The sequence below is a fragment of the Zootoca vivipara genome, chromosome 13 (assembly GCF_963506605.1).
Source record: "Zootoca vivipara chromosome 13, rZooViv1.1, whole genome shotgun sequence".
NCBI lineage: Eukaryota > Metazoa > Chordata > Lepidosauria > Squamata > Lacertidae > Zootoca > Zootoca vivipara.
This window is the reverse complement of record NC_083288.1, coordinates 27,978,785-27,998,218: the sequence shown is the minus strand read 5'-3', so window position 1 is coordinate 27,998,218 and position 19,434 is coordinate 27,978,785. Positions and strand designations below refer to the sequence as shown.

Genomic DNA, 19,434 nt, shown 5'->3' with positions numbered 1-19,434 from the left:
GAATTGATTGGTGTAGAACTCCTGAGATTACAGCGTTGAAACCATTTTCATCACAGGAGGAACAATTTATTAGCATGCCCAATTAACACAATCCTCTGGGACAGTGATTATATATATATATATATATATATATATATATATATATATATATATATATATGATTCTTGATTCATAATTATGCCATAATTATAGCAATAATATGTCAACAAGAATAAGAAATCTTCTTTTACAGCAGCCCAATGCTTATGATCTTCATTCTTTCAAAAAAAAGAAAGGATGAATATCATGTTAATTGGAACTCGAAACAATAGGTCACTCACACAGAAGGCCTGGCTCACATGGCAACTTACATCTGTAGATTAACCATCTACAGATAGTAGATAGTAGCCCAGATACATAAAGAAGACTTGGGTCCAGTTCATACATTCAGTCAGGGTAGTATCACTTCTTAGCCACATTAGTCAACAATGTCTAAGCACACAGGTCAATTGTCTCTGGTTTCCCATATGTTAGTTAACTCTCATCGGCCCCAGCCACTATGACCAATAGTAAGGATGATGTGATGTGCAGCAACATCTTGCCCAAGCAGAACTTAGAAACTCAGGAAGGCCTTCCTGTCTTTATTATCACACCTAACAGTCGCAGGAATGTAATTTTTTTTTTAAAAAAAAAAACCTGAATAAATTGTACTCATAAGCAGTAGTTTCTGAATAGTAGTTGCTGCCCTGAATCAATGTAAGATGTTTCTCTATACGGACTTGCTTTCTGACAGCTTCGGTCAAGTGAGTTGTGGAAGTGTTTGGTGGGGAGGTAGAGAAATTTGGGGAAATCGAACTGCCCCCAAATGCCATCCACACAAGGAAAAAAAATATCCTTCCTCTGTCAAACTTCTGCTACGTTGCTGCAGTAATCTGAAGGACAGAGAAAAGGATTGCTGCACCACATTTTAATGCACCTGGGACGATAGCCCCAGCAACCCACCCCCGCTATGCCTGTGCCATAATCAACAAGGATGTGCAAGGATTAATCATATACATGGTTGGTATCACTATCAAGGTTATTGTCCACATTATCGGGTTGTACAAATGGAAATGTGTCCATATCACAACTGTACAAGCAGAGGCCAAAGGTACATGTGTAGGACCTGCTATTTCCATGGCGTGCAATTCAGATTGAAAAACAATGGCACAAATGAATTTATCCTACACTGCATTGCCTAATGCTAAACTCAATTTTCCCCAGCCTCTCTTTAATAAGTGGATTCTCTGTTATTTTATCTAACCCTTTCTAATTCCTGTGAATTCCCAAATTCTCTAATACATATATCGAGAGCAGTGAGCAATTTGAACCGTATGCAAGATTTCAACTCTCAAAGAAACATTGTCTTTAGGGTCATAGGAAAATATAGGTACATACATGTGTAACAGTTTATATGAGGAAAAGTTTCCAAAAAACTTTAAAGTTAGAATTTACTTCTTCTCTGTCATATCATGAACTATAAATTTTATGCAACATTCGTAGCCTGTGTATGACAGAGTTGTTATGAGGATAACATAAGCAGGAATGAAGACATCTGAGTGATATGCCGTGCTGAGTGATATGCCGTACTTTGAAAATACATAGTTATAAATGTAATAATGCAGAGGTGAAAAAGAATTACAGAATATGATCATCCATGTTATATTAATATGCTTTTAAACAAACACATTCCACTACAACTAACCTATAGGCTTGTGTAAACAAAATATCATGCCATAATAATTTTTTGGTTATTTTCTCTCTCTTTTGCTTCAATAGATCAATGCTACAACACGTGAAATTCCCACTACCAACTTGTTTTAACTTTGGGGAAAGCTAATGAGTTATGGAAGACACCGAAGAAGAGTTGAATGAGCAATTAAGAAGGCTATATCTTCACTGTTTCCCCTTCCTAATCAATTTCTCCTTAGTGTTCAGCTCAGGCCTGAACAACATAATGTAGCACTTGGGGGAAAAGATGCAACCCAGCAACCCAAAACTGGAGGCTAAGATGGAGAAGATCTCCACAGCTACCATGTATCTTCCTTTGGTGCTCAAGTAGGTTGGAACAAAGGACAACCAAACACTACAAAACACCAGCATGCTGAAAGTGATGAACTTGGCTTCATTGAAACTGTCAGGCAACTTCCGGGCAAAAAAAGCCACTGTGAAACTGAGAAGGGCCAGCAAGCCCATGTAGCTCAGGACACAGTAAAACATGATTGGGGATGACTCATTGCATTGCAGGATGATTTCTTCACTTGTTGACTTTGTGTCAGTATCAGGGAAGGGGGGAGAGGTTGCCAGCCACACTGTGCAAATGCCTGCTTGGAGAAGGGAGCAAGAAAGAACAATGGAGCTGGCCAATCATTTCCCCACCCACTTCTTGATGCTGGATCCTGGCTGTGTGGCCATAAAAACAAGAACTACAGTGATGGTTTTTGCCAACACTGAAGAAACAGCCACTGAGAAGACTATGCCAAACACAGTTTGGCTGAGGACACATGTCACCGTTTTAGGTCGGCCAATAAATAGCAAGGAAGAAAGAAAGCAGAGCAGAAGGGAGGTGAGAAGTATATAGGTGAGATCGCAGTTGTTGGCTTTGACTATTGGAGTGTTGTGGTGCTTTATAAATGTTCTTAGTATGAGAACTGTGATCAAGGAACATGAAAGAGCACAAGTGGTTAAACTGACACCCAGAGGTTCTTCATAAGATAAGAAAGTTACAGTCTTGGGAACGCATGCATTCTGGTCCCTGTTTGCATATTGATCATCTGGACATTGGAAACACTCAAGCATGTCTGAAAAATAAAATAAAGTTGTAGGGTAAATATACAAACACATCAAGTTATAGGTGCCATTTATGACTTGGTTTACAGTGGAGGAAATCTGTAATTGCAAAACTGACAAACATGTTACTGTTCCTTTCACTCATATATTACATATTGAGCTCCTGTTGTGAAATGTGGTACTCTGAGCAGTGATCAGTTGCAACTTGTACCATTGATGAACTTCTGTGACTGAGCAGAGCCTTAGAATCAGCAAGAGCCTTGCAATGAAAAAGAAAGTTTATCTCAGGTAAATTTATAATACCGTAATACTCAATTTTTATTGTGTGTAAGAGTATGAGCCCTTGAAAACATTTTCATTCAGCACTCAATAAAGTACGGTAAGGTGTGTGAAATTTACATCCTGATGATGACAGAATATTTAGAAGGTTCTGTAGATCTGTACGGGAACTTGATTTGGAAATCCTATATTTATTCATTGGCATTGGCTTGGAATATGTGGAAGAGTGCTCAAAGGTGAGGAATTGGATTATATCAGTATTTGCTGCTTTCTAATGCCTAACAGGCCAGGACTTCACATCGCTTGCTCCTTGTAATGAATCATCATTTTATAATTATATGTACCGTAACATTCCAATTTTTCATATGAATTTGTATAATAAGCAATTATTTAGTAGAAACTAGTAGAAGGTCATATGCCTGTTAGGTAAGAGAAGTAATACGCTAGTTGGGGAAACCAAAATCTGGTTATCAGTGACAGATAAGCCAAGAGACTTTCTTACAACAAAAGAGCTCCAGGAATGCATAAGAAATATTAAGACTAGTAACGTATATTAATACTTTGGCCACCTCATGAGAAGAGAAGAATCCTTGGAAAAGACCCTGATGTTGGGAAAGATTGAGGGCACTAGGAGAAGGGGACGACAGAGGACGAGATGGTTGGACAGTGTTCTCGAAGCTACGAACATGAGTTTGACCAAACTGCAGGAGGCAGTGCAAGACAGGAGTGCCTGGCGTGCTATGGTCAATGGGGTCACGAAGAGTCGGACACGACTAAATGACTAAACAACAACAACGTATACTTTACATATGTGAGAAATATTCCAATTAACTCTGTTATAGTGCAGCATTATATGATGGGAACCATATGAGAATGACACCTTTAACCAAAAGGGACCCTGAAGACCCAGTAAGGAAATGAGAGGTAAGACCCAGAGCTGACAGAGGCATTGCACCTTGGCTTTGAGGAACCATTTCCATTGCTTTCTGGCAGTTTGAACCAACAAAGGAGTGTAAGATGATGGAAGCCACTCCATGCCACTGAGGATGCCTGACCCTCATGTTTCCAGAAGTACCTCCAAGCTAAGTACCTGTTCCCTTAGAGGAACTGTATTCCCATCAAGAGCAGGCAACCTCCCATCCATTCGGTGCAGGGAACCGCCCACATAAGTGCCTCAGTCTTATCTAAATTGAACTTCAGTTTATTGGCTCTCATTCACCCATTACCAAGGCAGGACAACGGTGCAGCACATCCACAGACATATTTGCAGATGCAAAGGAGAAGTAGAACTGTGTTTCATCAGCATATTGCTATGTGCTCCCAAACTCTGGATAACCACACTCAATAGTTTCATGTAGATTTTAAATAGCGTAAGGGTGAAATTGAACCCTGAGGAACCCCTCATCAAAGGCTTCACAGGGCCAAAGAGTACTCCCCAAACATCATCCTTTGGAAACTACCATCCAAATGAGACCCACTCAATTATGCTTTCTGCAGACTAGAGATGTGCCTTGCTATGCTTTATTCTTGATGTACATGAATAAAACTATTGATCTTCATCTCAAAGAGTGCTTTTTATCCTTCAAAACCACAAAGAACTGCTGCGCTTAGCAAAACAGAAAGGTAGTTAGTAAAATCATGAAATTCAGTTACACATTTTTCTTACATTTGTTTTCAATAATAAATATCTGAAGCTATTGAAGAGCATATTGGTTTAGAAAAGCAACCATTAGAATTATGCCCTCAGTGCTCCATGTAGACCAGGCATGTCCAAAGTCTGTTTCAGGGGCCTAATCCAGCCCCTGTGGAAGTTTATTTCCTGGGGTAAAATCCTAAAAAAACCTCAACAACTGCAATTCTAAAGAAGCTCAACAACTCCAACCCTAAAAAAGCTCAATCCTAAAAAAAGCTCAACAACTTTGGTTGGCCCTTTGGTTGGCTCCCACAGCCCATCACTTCATCAAATCTGGCCCTCTTTGAAAAAAGTTTGGACACCACTGATGTAGACCATAGATTTATGGAATTCTGACTCATAAGTCCAGTGCAGTAACTCAATTAATGAATCACCCTTAATTTTGATAGTTTTGATACTATGATAAAAGCTTGATGGCTATTAGTTCTGTAAACTATGTTTGCAGCTTTCTCAAATTTTAGAAGATGAATTGCTTAAAACAAATGATGCCTCTGTCCCCACAAAAATAATGTAAGGTTCATCCCCAAACAGCACAAGTGAATTCCACCTGTTGAAGTGTTCTGTGTAAATTATGTGCTATAGGGTCCAGTCTTTTGCATTTGAAATGAAGAAGGGTAATCATTTTAAGTGTCAACTCCTAATCTGGCTCACATATACCAGTACTTTTTTCAGCTTTCAATATCCCAAATTCATTAATGGTTTCCTTCCTAGATTCCTCCTCTAGATTTTCCCATAGATATTGCTAAAACACTGTAGAACAGCAACCTTAATATAGTTAAATATAAAGCAAAATTCCCTCTCTACTGTGCTTCACTGGATTACAATCATCTCACTGCTGAAACCTCAGCACAGGTTCCACATGCTATAGCGTGAGAAGGAATTCAGACAACAGTATTCAAACTCCTCGTTCCTGAGAGCATGTGAAGGTGTGTGTCTATATTTTTGCTCTGTGTTTGTTCACTTTTCGGCTTCAGAACTGGAGAATTTGCTGCTAGATTTAGAAAATGAATGCAGTCTGTATCCCAAAATGGAAAACATTTCTCAAAGAGAGTGTTAAGCTCTATCTAATCTTTCCGGTTTTCCCAGTAGTGATGTATGGAAGTGAGAGCTGGACCATAAAGAAGGCTGATCTCCGAAGAATTGATGCTTTTGAATTATGGTGCTGGAGGAGACTCTTGAGAGTCCCATGGACTGCAAGAAGATCAAACCTATCCATTCTGAAGGAAATCAGCCCTGAGTGCTCACTGGAAGGACAGATCGTGAAGCTGAGGCTCCAATACTTTGGCCACCTCATGAGAAGAGAAGACTCCCTGGAAAAGACCCTGATGTTGGGAAAGATGGAGGGCACAAGGAGAAGGGGACGACAGAGGATGAGATGGTTGGACAGTGTTCTCGAAGCTACGAACATGAGTTTGATCAAACTGCGGGAGGCAGTGGAAGACAGGAGTGCCTGGCGTGCTATGGTACATGGGGTCACGAAGAGTCGGACACGACTAAACAACAAAATCTTTCTGTATTAGCTGTGTTAGTGTGCTAACACATTCACAACTTATCCATTTGCATTGCTCCCCACACATCTCAAATATAGTTTTGGACAGGGCTGGAGCCATAAGTGATGATTCATGTCACACTCATTTCTTTTTGCTGCCTATTCCTTTCCCATCTCAGAGAAGGAAGAAATCACTGTTGCTAAATATATCAACTAATCATTTGCAGAGAGCTTTTCAAAGTAGGTTAAAGGCCGCATGAAAGTATAATGAGGGTCACAGCTCACCCATTCCTGCTCTAGTTTATAGCTGTTATTTCTGACAACAACCCTCACCTTCATGGTCCGATATCCATCCTTTTGGACAAGGAATGCAGTCATAGCAGCAAAACGGCTCCCCTTCCTTCCTATTCTTCCTAGGTTGGCACTGGGCACGGCACATAAAGCAAGCGGCCGTGTCTATCAAAATATGAAGAGAGGAGAATGTTACTCTTCAGATGTATGTTATTGGAATAATTTCCTTCCCATTTAAAAACTTGCATTTGAAAGTCTTACCTGGTTAAATGAACTGTGCCACACTACAGCATCCTCACTGATAGTCAAAGCTTCATCTTGGGGATCCACCTCTCCAACTTTTACTCTAATGAAGGATTGGTTTGGGAATGTAACCAAATTCATAATGTCAAATCCTTCAACCAGGTTTCCCTTCTGATCAAAGGTTATCTTGTCCCCCGCACTGTTGTTAAATGTCACAGATTTCAGGAACTGATGAAGCTGGGTTAAAAGGGGAAAGCCAAGATGGATAGTGATTTGGAGAGGTTCAAACAGTTGTGCTTCATTGCAAAGGACAACCCCACTGCCCAGAAGCTGGTGAACTATTATGATCAGCTTTTCTCTTGGAAAGGAATAACCAGGACCCCATAATAAGCTCCTGTTTGTTCCTCTTAAGTTTTGTCCTTACCAGTTCTGACCTAAAGGACTGTATGATACAAGGTGTAGAGGTGAGTGTGGCTGCCAAAGATACCCTGCAGGCCAAATTGGGAGGCCTGGTGGAGCAAGTTTGGCCTTTTGGCTATAGGTTTTGCACCCTTATTTTTATAGGAATATTGCTTTACTATGGCTGATTGTCAAATTACTTTTAACACTTTATTGTTGTTCTTTTAAGTAACAACCCACTTTGAGAGCCCTCAATATGTAAAGGAAAGAAATAAAAAAAGAAACAACTCTGTGTTGTATCCAAGGCTAGTTATATGCAGAATATGTCCACTGAAGTTAATGGGCATGATGAACTTAAAGCTTATCCACACTTCCTATTATTCAGCTGCTTTCATTTGGGAAAAACCAATCCTCAGCACTTAATTGGAGCAAACAGCAATTCAGGTTTTTCCTGGATTTCCAATCTATAGCTAAAGAGTGGGTATTCCCACTTGGATCAGTGCCTAGAAAGTGTGGAAAACTGCTTGCACCTGTGCTTTCAAGGTATGACAGAAGGGGAAGCATGGGTGAGCCTGCACGTTAATTAAGTGAAATGGCTCTGCTCTGGGTACTATAAGCATTTATTTTTCCATTTCCACACAAATCTCATTGTTTCTTAAACCATAGATCAGGCATCTCCAAACTTCGGCCCTTCAAATGTTTTGGACTATAATTCCCATCTTCCCCAACCACTGGTCCTGTTAGCTAGGGATCATGGGAGTTGTAGGCCAAAACAGCTGGAGGGCCGCAGTTTGGGGATGCCTGCCATAGATCTTCTTTCTTTGGCAATATATATAGATATGTACAGCACTTTGTTCTTGATTGGACCCACATTTGCCTGCACAGAAATGAACATCTCCAGGGCCGGCTCTAGGCAGAGCCCCAGTGGCGCAGGGCGCTGCGCGGCAAAGCCGTGTGAAAGCCATGCTGCGCACTGCGAGGGCGGGGGCGCCGGAGCGATCTCCGCCCCTCAGCGCCAGGGCGCCCGACCTGCTCGAGACTGCCCTGAACATCTCCCAACCTTTCTCCCAATGGAGAAAAAAAATATATCTACATCTATTCGTGCTTGATTAAAGCAATTCTAGCTTCAGGTTTACTCAAATTGGGACAGCAGCACTCCTGGTTCATTCCCATTACCTGCCATGTCTGCTGATTCTGCAATTGCCTTCTCCCTCCCAGCATGATAGCCCTGTTTCTCAATGTGGTTGAATGCATGGCATGTAGAGCATGAGCTACAGCATAGACACCATTGTAGATACTGTAGCTGTCGCCAGTTACATGCATTGTAACTGTCCAGCTTCTCCTCCCCAGTGCAAATTCTCCCACTCACATTGCCTAGAACAGAATCCTGGAATGTACAGCCAAATGCATGAGTCCAGAAGTCCTTAATGAAATCATCTCCATCAGAGCTGGAAGGGCTTCTGCTTTTAAGAAATTCTAGAAATTCTGCAAGTTCATTCGAGTGAAGTGAGAATGATATAGCACCATGGAACTCTTGTATATACCAACTGCTTGTTGTGACAAAGAATTTCAGCTCCATTCCAATTGCCAATATCCAAACTTTGCCTTTGGGATTTTCCATTGTACCTTTAAATGGCTGGTTTAATATCCATGACAGTGCAGCCATGGAATGTGCATCCCCACTAAACACCAACACATTTGTTTTGCTGCTCATGACTTTATAATAAAATTTCTGTCGAACTTTCATAAAAGTCTCCAGGCTGTCATCATAAGTTATACTAGTGAATGATTCCATGATAGCAAAGCAAATGCCATTCTTGGAATATTCTGGAAGCATATTCTGCACAAACCATTCTCAGGAAAGAATCCAATCCATCTCCAGTTGAAATGCTGAAGCAGTTGGAGAATCCCCTTGTACTGATCAACTGCACTAGGAACCATTTGGTAGAAAGAGAGCAGCTTGGTTTCCTCAGGCATTACTGTAGCTGAACCACACAGGAGCTAAAGATAAATGGAGATGCAGTGATGATGAGGAAATTCAAGATTAGTGCAGGTTTGTATATATAATACAATGTGCATATCACCCTGTTTTTAAACACTTAGCATTAGAAGCCCCAGATATGAGCTAAGTCAAAAATATGACTCCAATGTGTACAGGTTAGTGCCCTGTTCAGACACCATGAATCTTATATTTTATTTCATAAAATTGGCCTTAAAAATTTCACGGCCATTATTGTTCCTTTGATTAATCATTATTGTTTGAAGCTCCAAGAGGAGCTCATTCCTCATTGTTATTCTGGTCTGAGGCCTAATCCAGTGCCAATAGAAATAGAAGCTTCTGTAAATGGCCCTGCAAATCTTAGTAGACACTACCCTCACTAAGCAAGACTAAGAGAGTAATCCTTGCTTATCATTTCCACCAACAAACTATGCTGCTCAGAGTTCCAAATTGTCCTAAACATAGCATCTCTTTTCAGTTGTGATTTCCTTGTTACTAGATTACTGAAATACCTTCTTCTGCTTCCCTCACCCATTGCTGTTTGTTTTAATATATGTGGCATTTTGTCAGATTTTTTTATTTTGGACTTGTTTTCCATGGAAAGGTTAAAGACAGAAAATTGCTGTTTAAATCAAACTAAACAAAACAAGCAAACTGCTGTACTCAGAATGAATATCTGCTTCTTGCATTAAATCAGGGTCCCCAAACTAAGGCCCGGGGGCCGGATGTGGCCCAATCGCCTTCTAAATCCGTCCCGCGGACGGTCAGGAAATCAGCATGTTTTTACATGAGTAGAATGTGTCCTTTTATTTAAAATGCATCTCTGGGTTATTTGTGGGGCCTGCCTGCTGTTTTTACATGAGTAGAATGTGTCCTTTTATTTAAAATGCATCTCTGGGTTATTTGTGTGGCATAGGAATTCATTCATATTTCTTTAAAAAATATAGTCCGGTCCCCCACAAGGTCTGAGGGACAGTGGACCAGCCCCCTGCTGAAAAAGTTTGCTGACCCCTGCATTAAATGCATGTCATTCATTTATGGTGCGGTGGGACAGAGCATCAACAGCAAGCCTCCTAAAACCATCTTCACTCAAGCTTTACTGGACAGGGAGTGATGAGCCAGGGCAGCAATCGAGTGAGGGCTGTGTGAAATCAGTGAAATCAGTGAAATCAATCCAGCACTCCTACCAGTGCATCCACACAGTCTCAATTCTGCTTCTTTTCTGATTTGTCTCACTGCCACACTGGCCAATAATAATGCACAGATCTTTGTTTCTGTTGTGACGTGGGGTTTGTGATTTCAGCTCTCTTGACAAAACATGCTGGAGACAGTTCTCTAGTAACAGCTCTTTATTAAAGTGAACAAGACTGAAGACTGAGGAGAGGAAAGCTACATTTATAGGGACAGGGGACTAGCTAGGAAGGGATACATTTTGGAGGGAACAATATCAAGCAATCACAGTGCTGCCTTTTGGAGGAAACCAATAAGACAGAGGATCCAAATACAGCAGCTTAAATGAACCAATAGTAGCTGTACCCTCTGGAACCAAAAGGCAGTTACTTTATCCTAATGCAAAGACAGACAATAATAATACAGATATAAAATCCTTTGACTCAATACACAACACCCCTCCCCCCCTAGTGAGCACAGCAGACGTAATCCCTCAGGTACTGTGGGGTCCTACAACTTCTACCTGATCTCCTGACAACAGGTGTTGCAGGTTCTGGATTGGGTGTTACCTGTGGTGGAGGGGCTGCTATAGGGGTTTCATCAGGAACAGATGGAGTCCCAGACATCTCAGGGTCCCCGACCTGTACCTCGTCATCATGAGGACTAGCAGACCCTAGTTCATTTGCTGAAGCCCCTGGTGACTGTACCTCTGGACCATTTTCACTCTGGTCTTGCAGCTGTGGGTCATTAGCCAGGGATGAATTATCTGACTCCTCCCTGCTGAGCGCCCGGCGCCTCAGCTGATCTATATGTCTCTTCCAAACTTGCCCATTTTCCAAGGTCACATAATAGGACACAGGTCCACTAGCCCGGGTGATCACACCGGCCACCCACCGCGGACCTCGTGAATAGTTCCTCACCCAGACCAGATCTTCAGGGGCGAGATACCTTGTTGTGTCAGTCTCAGCCTGGGGGGTTGCTCTTGAATTACGGTTTGGCATTTTATCTGGGTGGACATAATCCAGCACCGTTACCAGTCTTCTACCTAAGAGCAGCTCGGCTGGCGACTTGCCCGTCGCAGTACACGGCGTCGCATGCTGCAAAAATAACATTCGCGCAATGCGAGCCGACCAGTTACCCTCCATTAAGCGCGCAATGGATTCTTTGGCTGTTCTTACCATGCGCTCAGCCTGCCCATTGGAGGATGGGTGAAAGGGCGCGGATGTGACCCCTCTTATAAAGTTATCAGCCAAGAATGCCCTGAATTCTTGGGATACAAAAGCTGCCCCATTATCTGATACAATGGTCTCAGGTAACCCGTGGGTAGCAAACAGCTGCCTCAACACCTTGATTACGGCAGCTGATGCCATGCTAGGGACCATCGCCACTTCTAACCATTTGGAATATGCATCAACGATAACCAAAAAGACCTTCCCTTGGAATGGCCCAGCAAAATCTATGTGCAGCCGGCTCCAGGGAGTCCTGGACTGCTCCCACCAGTGGACTGGTGCTCTGGCCACTTCTGGCCGCACCTCTTGGCATGCCTTGCATGTTCGTACCCATTGTTCTATGTTCTGGTCCATTCCAGGCCAGCACACATAACATCGGGCTAGCGACTTCATCCCGACCATTCCCGGGTGTCCCATGTGAAGCGTCTCAAGAACCCTGTTTCTCAGTGGTGCTGGGATGATCACCCTATCTCCCCATAGGAGACAACCCTTATGCATGGACAATTCGTGCTGCCTTGTCGCATAAGGCCTGAATTTTTCTTCATGCGGACCACCTGGCCACCCCCTCCCCACCCAAGTGAGCACACGGGAGAGAACAGCATCTTTCCTAGTTTTCTCAGCTATATCCGTAGCTGTTACAGGAGCCCCCGGAAGTGTTTCTAGCATCATAATGTGCTCCGCCGGAGCAGGATCCTCATTGCTCCCGCCAGGAAGGGGCAATCGACTCAGCGCATCAGCATGGCACAACTGTTTCCCCGGCACATGGGTCAAGGTGTACTGGAACCCATTCAGGAATATTGACCAACGCAACATTCTGGGGGAGAGAATTTGTGGCGTTTGTTTGTTTGGGTTGAACAACCCTAACAGTGGTTTGTGGTCCGTTTCAATGGAGAAATGGCGACCGTACAAATAATCATAGAACCTTTTGATTCCGGACACAATAGCCAGTGCCTCTTTATCAATTTGAGCATAGTTGCGCTCTGTGGGCGACAACGTACGGGAATAGAAAGAGATGGGCTTTTCCGACCCATCCGGTTCCCTATGACTCAGCACAGCCCGCAGACCGTATTGAGAGGCATCACATGCCAGGACCAGCGGCTTTGACTCATCATAATGAGCAAGGACGCTCCTGCTACTCAGCATTTCTCGCAAGGAGTCAAAAGCCTTCTGCTGCTCCCGCCCCCATCGCCACACATTCTTTTTCTGCAATAGTCTATGTAATGGTTCAGCTACCGAAGCTTTCTGGGGTAAGAACGAATGATAAAAGTTAATAAGTCCCAGGAATGACTGCAACTCCGTCTTGTTCTGTGGTCGTGGCGCCTCGATGATGGCCTTAATCTTAGCATCTGTGGGGTGGATGCCTGATGCATCAATTTTAAACCCCAAGAAATCCACAGTTGGCACCCCAAAACTGCATTTTTCTTTTTTCAGTTGCAACCCCACCTCCTTGAACTTGAGCAACACTGCACGGACACGCGCAACCAGTTCCTGTGGGTCTTTTCCAGCAATCAAAACGTCATCAAAAAATGGCAAGACCCCCGGCAGACCTCTTAACAGGCGTTCCATGAGCCCTTGAAAAATCCCTGGGGCCACACAAACTCCGAACTGTAATCTGTTAACTCTGAACGCCCCTTTATGTGTGACAATAGTCTGTGCTTCCGCTGATTGTGGGGTTACTGGCAGCTGTTGGTAAGCTTGTGCCAGGTCAATTTTGGCGAACACCTTGCCCCCAGCCAGTTTAGCCAACAGATGTGATACGACTGGAATGGGGTATGAGTTTCCCCTGAGTGCCTTATTGATAATACATTTGTAATCTGCACATATCCTGACTTCCCCATTTGCTTTAAGGGGTGTGACGATTGGAGTCTCCCACTTAGCAGAGTCCACGGGTGAGAGAACTCCCTGCTTGACCAATTTGTCCAGCTCTGCCTCGATCTTGGGTTGCAGTGCAAATGGCACTCGCCTTTGTTTGAGTCGGATTGGAGCCACCCCGGGGTCCAACTCGAAGTCAACTGGGGGCCCTTTATAACAACCCAGTTTTCCATTAAAGAGACCAGCAAATTCCTTGCATAATACCTCGCTCATCTCAGGGCAGGTTTGGATTGAATTAAGCCCTGAGATACTCAGTCCCAGGGCAGGGAACCAGTCAGTGCCCAGGAGACTGGGGCGACTGCCCTTCGCAATCACCAGTTTGAGTACAGCCTGTTTGTCCCAGAACTGTACTCTCACGGCACACATTCCCATAACATGGATGCGGCCTGCTGAGTACGACTGCAAGGTTGCCGGAAAGGGTTCCAGAGGGGGCAACTTACCCCTGGGGAAGAATGTCTTCGCGGTCTGGTCCGACACGATGGTGAATGCGGATCCGGAGTCCACCTCCATGTCGCACTGCTGACCCTCAATCTTCACCTTGACGTGTGCCTTGCCTTGCGCTGGAAACTGCACGGCCCTCCCGTTGATCTCCGTTACGTAGTGGCAGTCCTTTAGAAAACGAGTTGCTGTGGGCGGTCTGCGATGCTCCAGTCTAGGTGCTCCTGTCGCTCCCGACGCCGCCGATCTACAGACCCTGGCGATGTGACCCGTCTTTCCGCACGTCCGGCAGATAGCATCCCTGAAACGACAACTCTTCCTTTCATGGTTTCCGCCACAACCTGGGCAACTGCCTCGGCGATCTCTGTGCACTGTGCAGGCCTGACGCACCGACTCGACCCCACGGACTGGGTTCTGGCTCGGAGTAGCCTCTAGCTCGTCCATGGCATGCGCAACTTCTATCTGTGGCTTAGTGGCCTTGCGACTGGCATCAAGCTCCTCTCTTTCATAATTCTCCGTGGCGGTGGCCTCTTTCAAGGCTGAAGCAAGGGTAACCTCTTCTTTAGCCACGATGCGTCTTCTGGCTTTCTTGCTGCTCAGACCACCAATAAACCGATCCAGGAGAGTCTCTTCCAGATTTTGGAAGCCGCAGTGCTGAGCGAGCTTCCGGAGTTCAGCCAGAAATGTGGATACAGACTCCCCAGCATGCTGCTGCCTCTTATGGAACTCCATCCGCCGGGCCATCTTGGTCTCAGTAGGCGCCAAGTGGCTTGTTAGGCAGGCAAGAATATCTTTGAGAGATGTCTCACTCAGCTTCGCTGGAGCAAGTAATGCCTTGGCCAGCTTGAAGGTCTCGGGCCCACAGTAGCTCAGGAATGTGGCCCTTCTTTTGCTGGCATCGGTGATCCCTTGAGCCACTGCAAAGAACTCGAAGCGTTCGACGTAGTCTTCCCATGTGTGGGGCTCTGATAGCTGGAAGGGCTCCAATACCCTTGGACTCTCCATTGTCCTAGCGGGCAGGGTCGTCTTCTCAGCTGGCCAGTGAGTCTTGTTCTCAGCTGCAATCCGGACTCTGAGGCAGGGTTGTGTTTAACCGCTCCTCAGCATTCCGGATCCCACCTTCGTCGCCAGTTGTTGTGACGTGGGGTTTGTGATTTCAGCTCTCTTGACAAAACATGCTGGAGACAGTTCTCTAGTAACAGCTCTTTATTAAAGTGAACAAGACTGAAGACTGAGGAGAGGAAAGCTACATTTATAGGGACAGGGGACTAGCTAGGAAGGGATACATTTTGGAGGGAACAATATCAAGCAATCACAGTGCTGCCTTTTGGAGGAAACCAATAAGACAGAGGATCCAAATACAGCAGCTTAAATGAACCAATAGTAGCTGTACCCTCTGGAACCAAAAGGCAGTTACTTTATCCTAATGCAAATACAGACAATAATAATACAGATATAAAATCCTTTGACTCAATACACAACAGTTTCCACACCATGATTTCACTCATTGAGTACCCTCTTTTTGTCCACTCTGTGCACATCTTACCTGTGGAATCTTGTATATCCCCCAAATCTCTGGTATCTGGTGGAAGAGGTCGGAGATCAGCTCCTCAATAATGGCCAACAGATTGTCCTGGTTAGTACACTTATAGTTGGGAAGAAGTCTGTCCTTGGGTGAAATAAGCTGCATAGCTGAATGATAAGTCCAAATTTGACTCAAGTAGCTGGCATAAAGCTTGAATCCTAGTGTAATATTGGGTAACATCTGAGGATTTTCATTGATTTCCTTGACTGCAAATGCCAAAGCCAGGATGTGCTGGTAATTTGCAGGTGCTACCCTAAAAGAGGTGTTGTGAAACTCTATAATTCTAATTATTCATTTATACATATCTACTATGTTTTGTGATAGGGGTCAGTGGCCATTACAGCAAAAAGAAAACAATCAGAAAGATTAGGTCATGATTTTCACCAACATTTTCAGAGGTACTTTGCTTTTCCTTACTTTACAGGAGGTGGCCAAGGGGTGCTTTTTCATATCCCAGTTTTACAGGTTCGGAACATTATGACTTCATATTCTGGATGCTCAGAATAGCCACACAAAAATTGAAATATCTGAGTGACAGTTTTAACTGGATGCCCAGCCAGAAATTTTACAGGAACAACATAGAAGCTCATGTGGTAACCTGTGAAGTGTGCATCCAGCTGCTATAAGCATCATCATTATGTGTTTGAAATGGAAAATTGTGGGGTGATATACTCCTTCACTACCTCAAGGAAACTAAGCTACGCCAACTTTTCCTGATCTGTAATTCGTCCCTTATTCCCATGAAAGTGAGGTTGGAGGATTGACACATATTTACTTTTAAAAACTATAAGAAAAGAAAAATATAAATAATAAAATACAATGGAAATCAGATCATGTTTCAAATCCTCACAACATTCGCTGTCTCCAATGCATTATATAACTCAGTGAGAATCAGGGTTGCAAATTTCCACAGCAGTATCTGTTTCCTGTCAAAAGTCATAAAGATGTGTCTTGAGGTCTAGCAACAGAAAACACTATGATATATTACAGGGGTGTGTGAAATCCATATACGAACATGTAGTTTGGTGTTGGCCCTTGAGGAAAACTGCTGAAGTTGTTTGGAGGTTCAGGGAAAGAATTTTGATTAATAATGCCTCCATAGATGAAATCTCCTGAAAGATAAAATTTGGGATTAAAAGGCAGGGAATGTAACATTGAACATTGAAAAACCTGAGTGTGACATGCAATGTGAGGCAGACATAGCAGCAGCAATGGAACTAATAGCCCCATCCTTCATGCAAATCTGTCCCCCAAACACAGATTTATCTATTTCTTTCTACACCCGCAGCATCAGACTCTGCATTAATGTACACAAACAGTCTGACATGAATTTCCATTGCACTTGCTGACAGGCTCAATATCAGCAATATAAAGCTTAATGTAACAGAAATAATCTGTGAACATCTGAACAGTCCCTGATTCCTTTCTGCTGGTTCTGGATTGTTTGGGGTATATTTATAGTAATATTCAGAAAGCTTGTTATTTGATTTGTACTGGAACTCCAGGGGGGATCTTGCAAGCAGCAGAATTAATTGCAATCCTTTTGATAACTGCAGAAGATGGACATTAGTAATGAACAGATTTGTCGTGTCTGAACAGAAGTAGTATCTTCCTATTCCTTAGAGAATCCATTACGTCTACTGTCATGTTAGCCCCCAGTCACCTTTCGTCTGTCCTTCACCCTGTGCCACCCACCTCCCTCCAGAGTCGGGCTGGCACCCCCGTCTCAGGACGACTAAGCTATGACCGGGTGGGCTAACAGCGAAATTAACTCACAGTAGCTGCCACCAGCAATTGCCTTTACCAGCAAATTGCAAACTCTTACTTTAACACAGGTCTGGTAGGTGACCCAAGCAGCGTAGGAACCAGAATTAGTACTGTGGCTCAAGAAAGGACAAACTGAACAAAAATCCTTTTTAACTATTTATTAATAAGAATAGCTAAGTAAACAAGTTTAGCAAAAGGTTACAAAATATAACAAAGTAAAAAGCAGTTCTCACAAAAGGGGTTGCAATAGTTAAAACAAGAAAGCAACTAACTTACTCAGAAGACTTAAATCAAAGTCACATCTCTCCCGTAGGCAGAAGTAACTTAGAGCCGTCCGGCGATCAGCTGGCAACAATGGAACAAACATCACAGACAGAGGTTCCCGCCCATGGTGTTGAACAAAGACCACTCTCTCAGTAAAATAAAAAAATTCCTTCAGTAGCACCTTAAAGACCAACTAAGTTTATATTTTGGTATGAGCTTTCGTGTGCATGCACACTTCTTCAGATACACTAGAAACAGAAGTGTCAGACCCTATATATATACAGAGGGTGGTGGGGGTGGGTGGGAATGGGAGATGGGCTGATGGGAGTGGTAAACCTGTAGATGGGTGTTAATGGCTGCTGATGGCTGCAATTAGTCCTGGGCTGAGGTGCTAAAGAAAGCTTGATCATGCATAATGAGATAAGAATCCGATATCTCTATTCATCCCAGGTGCTTCCATGGTTTTAAGCTTGGTAATGATTTCCAATTCAGCAACTTCCCTTTCCAGTCTGTTCCTGAAATTTCTCTGTAATAAAACAGCTGCTTTGAGATCTTGTATAGAATGTCCTGGGAGATTGAAGTGTTCTCCTACTGGTTTTTCAGTCTTATGGTTCCTGATGTCAGATTTATGTCCATTTATCCTTTGGCGTAGGGTTTGGCCTGTTTGTCCAATATAGAGAGCTGAAGGGCACTGTTGGCATTTGATGGCATACACAATGTTAGAAGATGAGCAATTAAATAGTCCTGAGATGGTATGTTGGATGTTGTTGGGGCCAGTAATGATGTTGTCCGGGTGTATGTGGCAGCAAAGTTGGCATCTGGGTTTATTGCAGGCTCTGGTACCAGTGTCCATGTTAAGTCTGGTGGTTGTATTATTGTGGGTGAGGAGTTGTTTAAGATTGGGTGGCTGTCTTTAGGCAATGAAAGGTCTTCCTCCCAGAGCTTGAGAAAGGGAGCTGTCATTGTCCAGGAGAGGCTGTAGATCTCTGATGATGCGTTGTACTGTTTTAACTTGGGAGCTGTATGTGATGACTAGTGGTGTTCTGTTATTTTCTTTTTTGGGTCTGTCTTGCAGCAGGTTCTCCCTAGGTATCAGTCTGGCTCTGTTGATCTGTTGTTTAACTTCATCATATATATAGGGTCTGACACTTCTGTTTCTAGTGTATCTGAAGAAGTGTGCATGCACACGAAAGCTCATACCAAAATATAAACTTAGTTGGTCTTTAAGGTGCTACTGAAGGAATTTTTTTATTTTGCTTCGACTCAGACCAACACGGCTACCTACCTGTAACTAACACTCTCTCAGTGGGAGCTTATATCCCTGAGGCACACCTTAGTCCCACGTGGGGATTACAGATAGATACCCAATCATCATTGATTTTCATTCAAATAGACCAATCCACAATTGACAATTTTTTGACTTCAGTCATCAATTGGTGATATTAAACAGGTGCCTCTCGTTAACTCATTACTCACACCAGAGAGCAATTAACTTCCTGACTCTCAGGCCTCTCACAGAGAGCCATCCTCCCTAAATTGCTTATCGCAGGAATGCCAGATTTTTACAGCTCGAAAGTGATAGCATTCCCACTACATCAAAAGGGTCAGAAAGCTTAGAAAAAACCCTTCTTCCTTGAGTTCAAAAGTTGAGATTCCCAGCCAGGGCAGTGTCCCATCAAGCCCCGCTTCTCCCACAGTGCTCCGCAGGAACCAAAGACAGAAATGTATACAATATCATGACATCTACATATCTGGAGTCAGGTAAGATGGTGTAACTGAGAATATGAAGAAAATGTTTTCTGCTCCTCTAGGAATTAAATACCATCTTCATCAATGTCCTTTTCATCCCTAGTGGGTTTTGCAAGCAGCAAGACTGAGTTCAGGCTTTCAATCATTGCAAGAGATTCA

General features: G+C 43.4%; 1 pseudogene; it reads right to left on the bottom strand.

The window, feature by feature from the left end:
- Window positions 1-1,914: 1,914 nt before the first annotated feature.
- LOC132593116 (vomeronasal type-2 receptor 26-like) lies at window positions 1,915-19,421 on the bottom strand (annotated as a pseudogene).
- Between the last annotated feature and the right edge of the window lie 13 nt (window positions 19,422-19,434).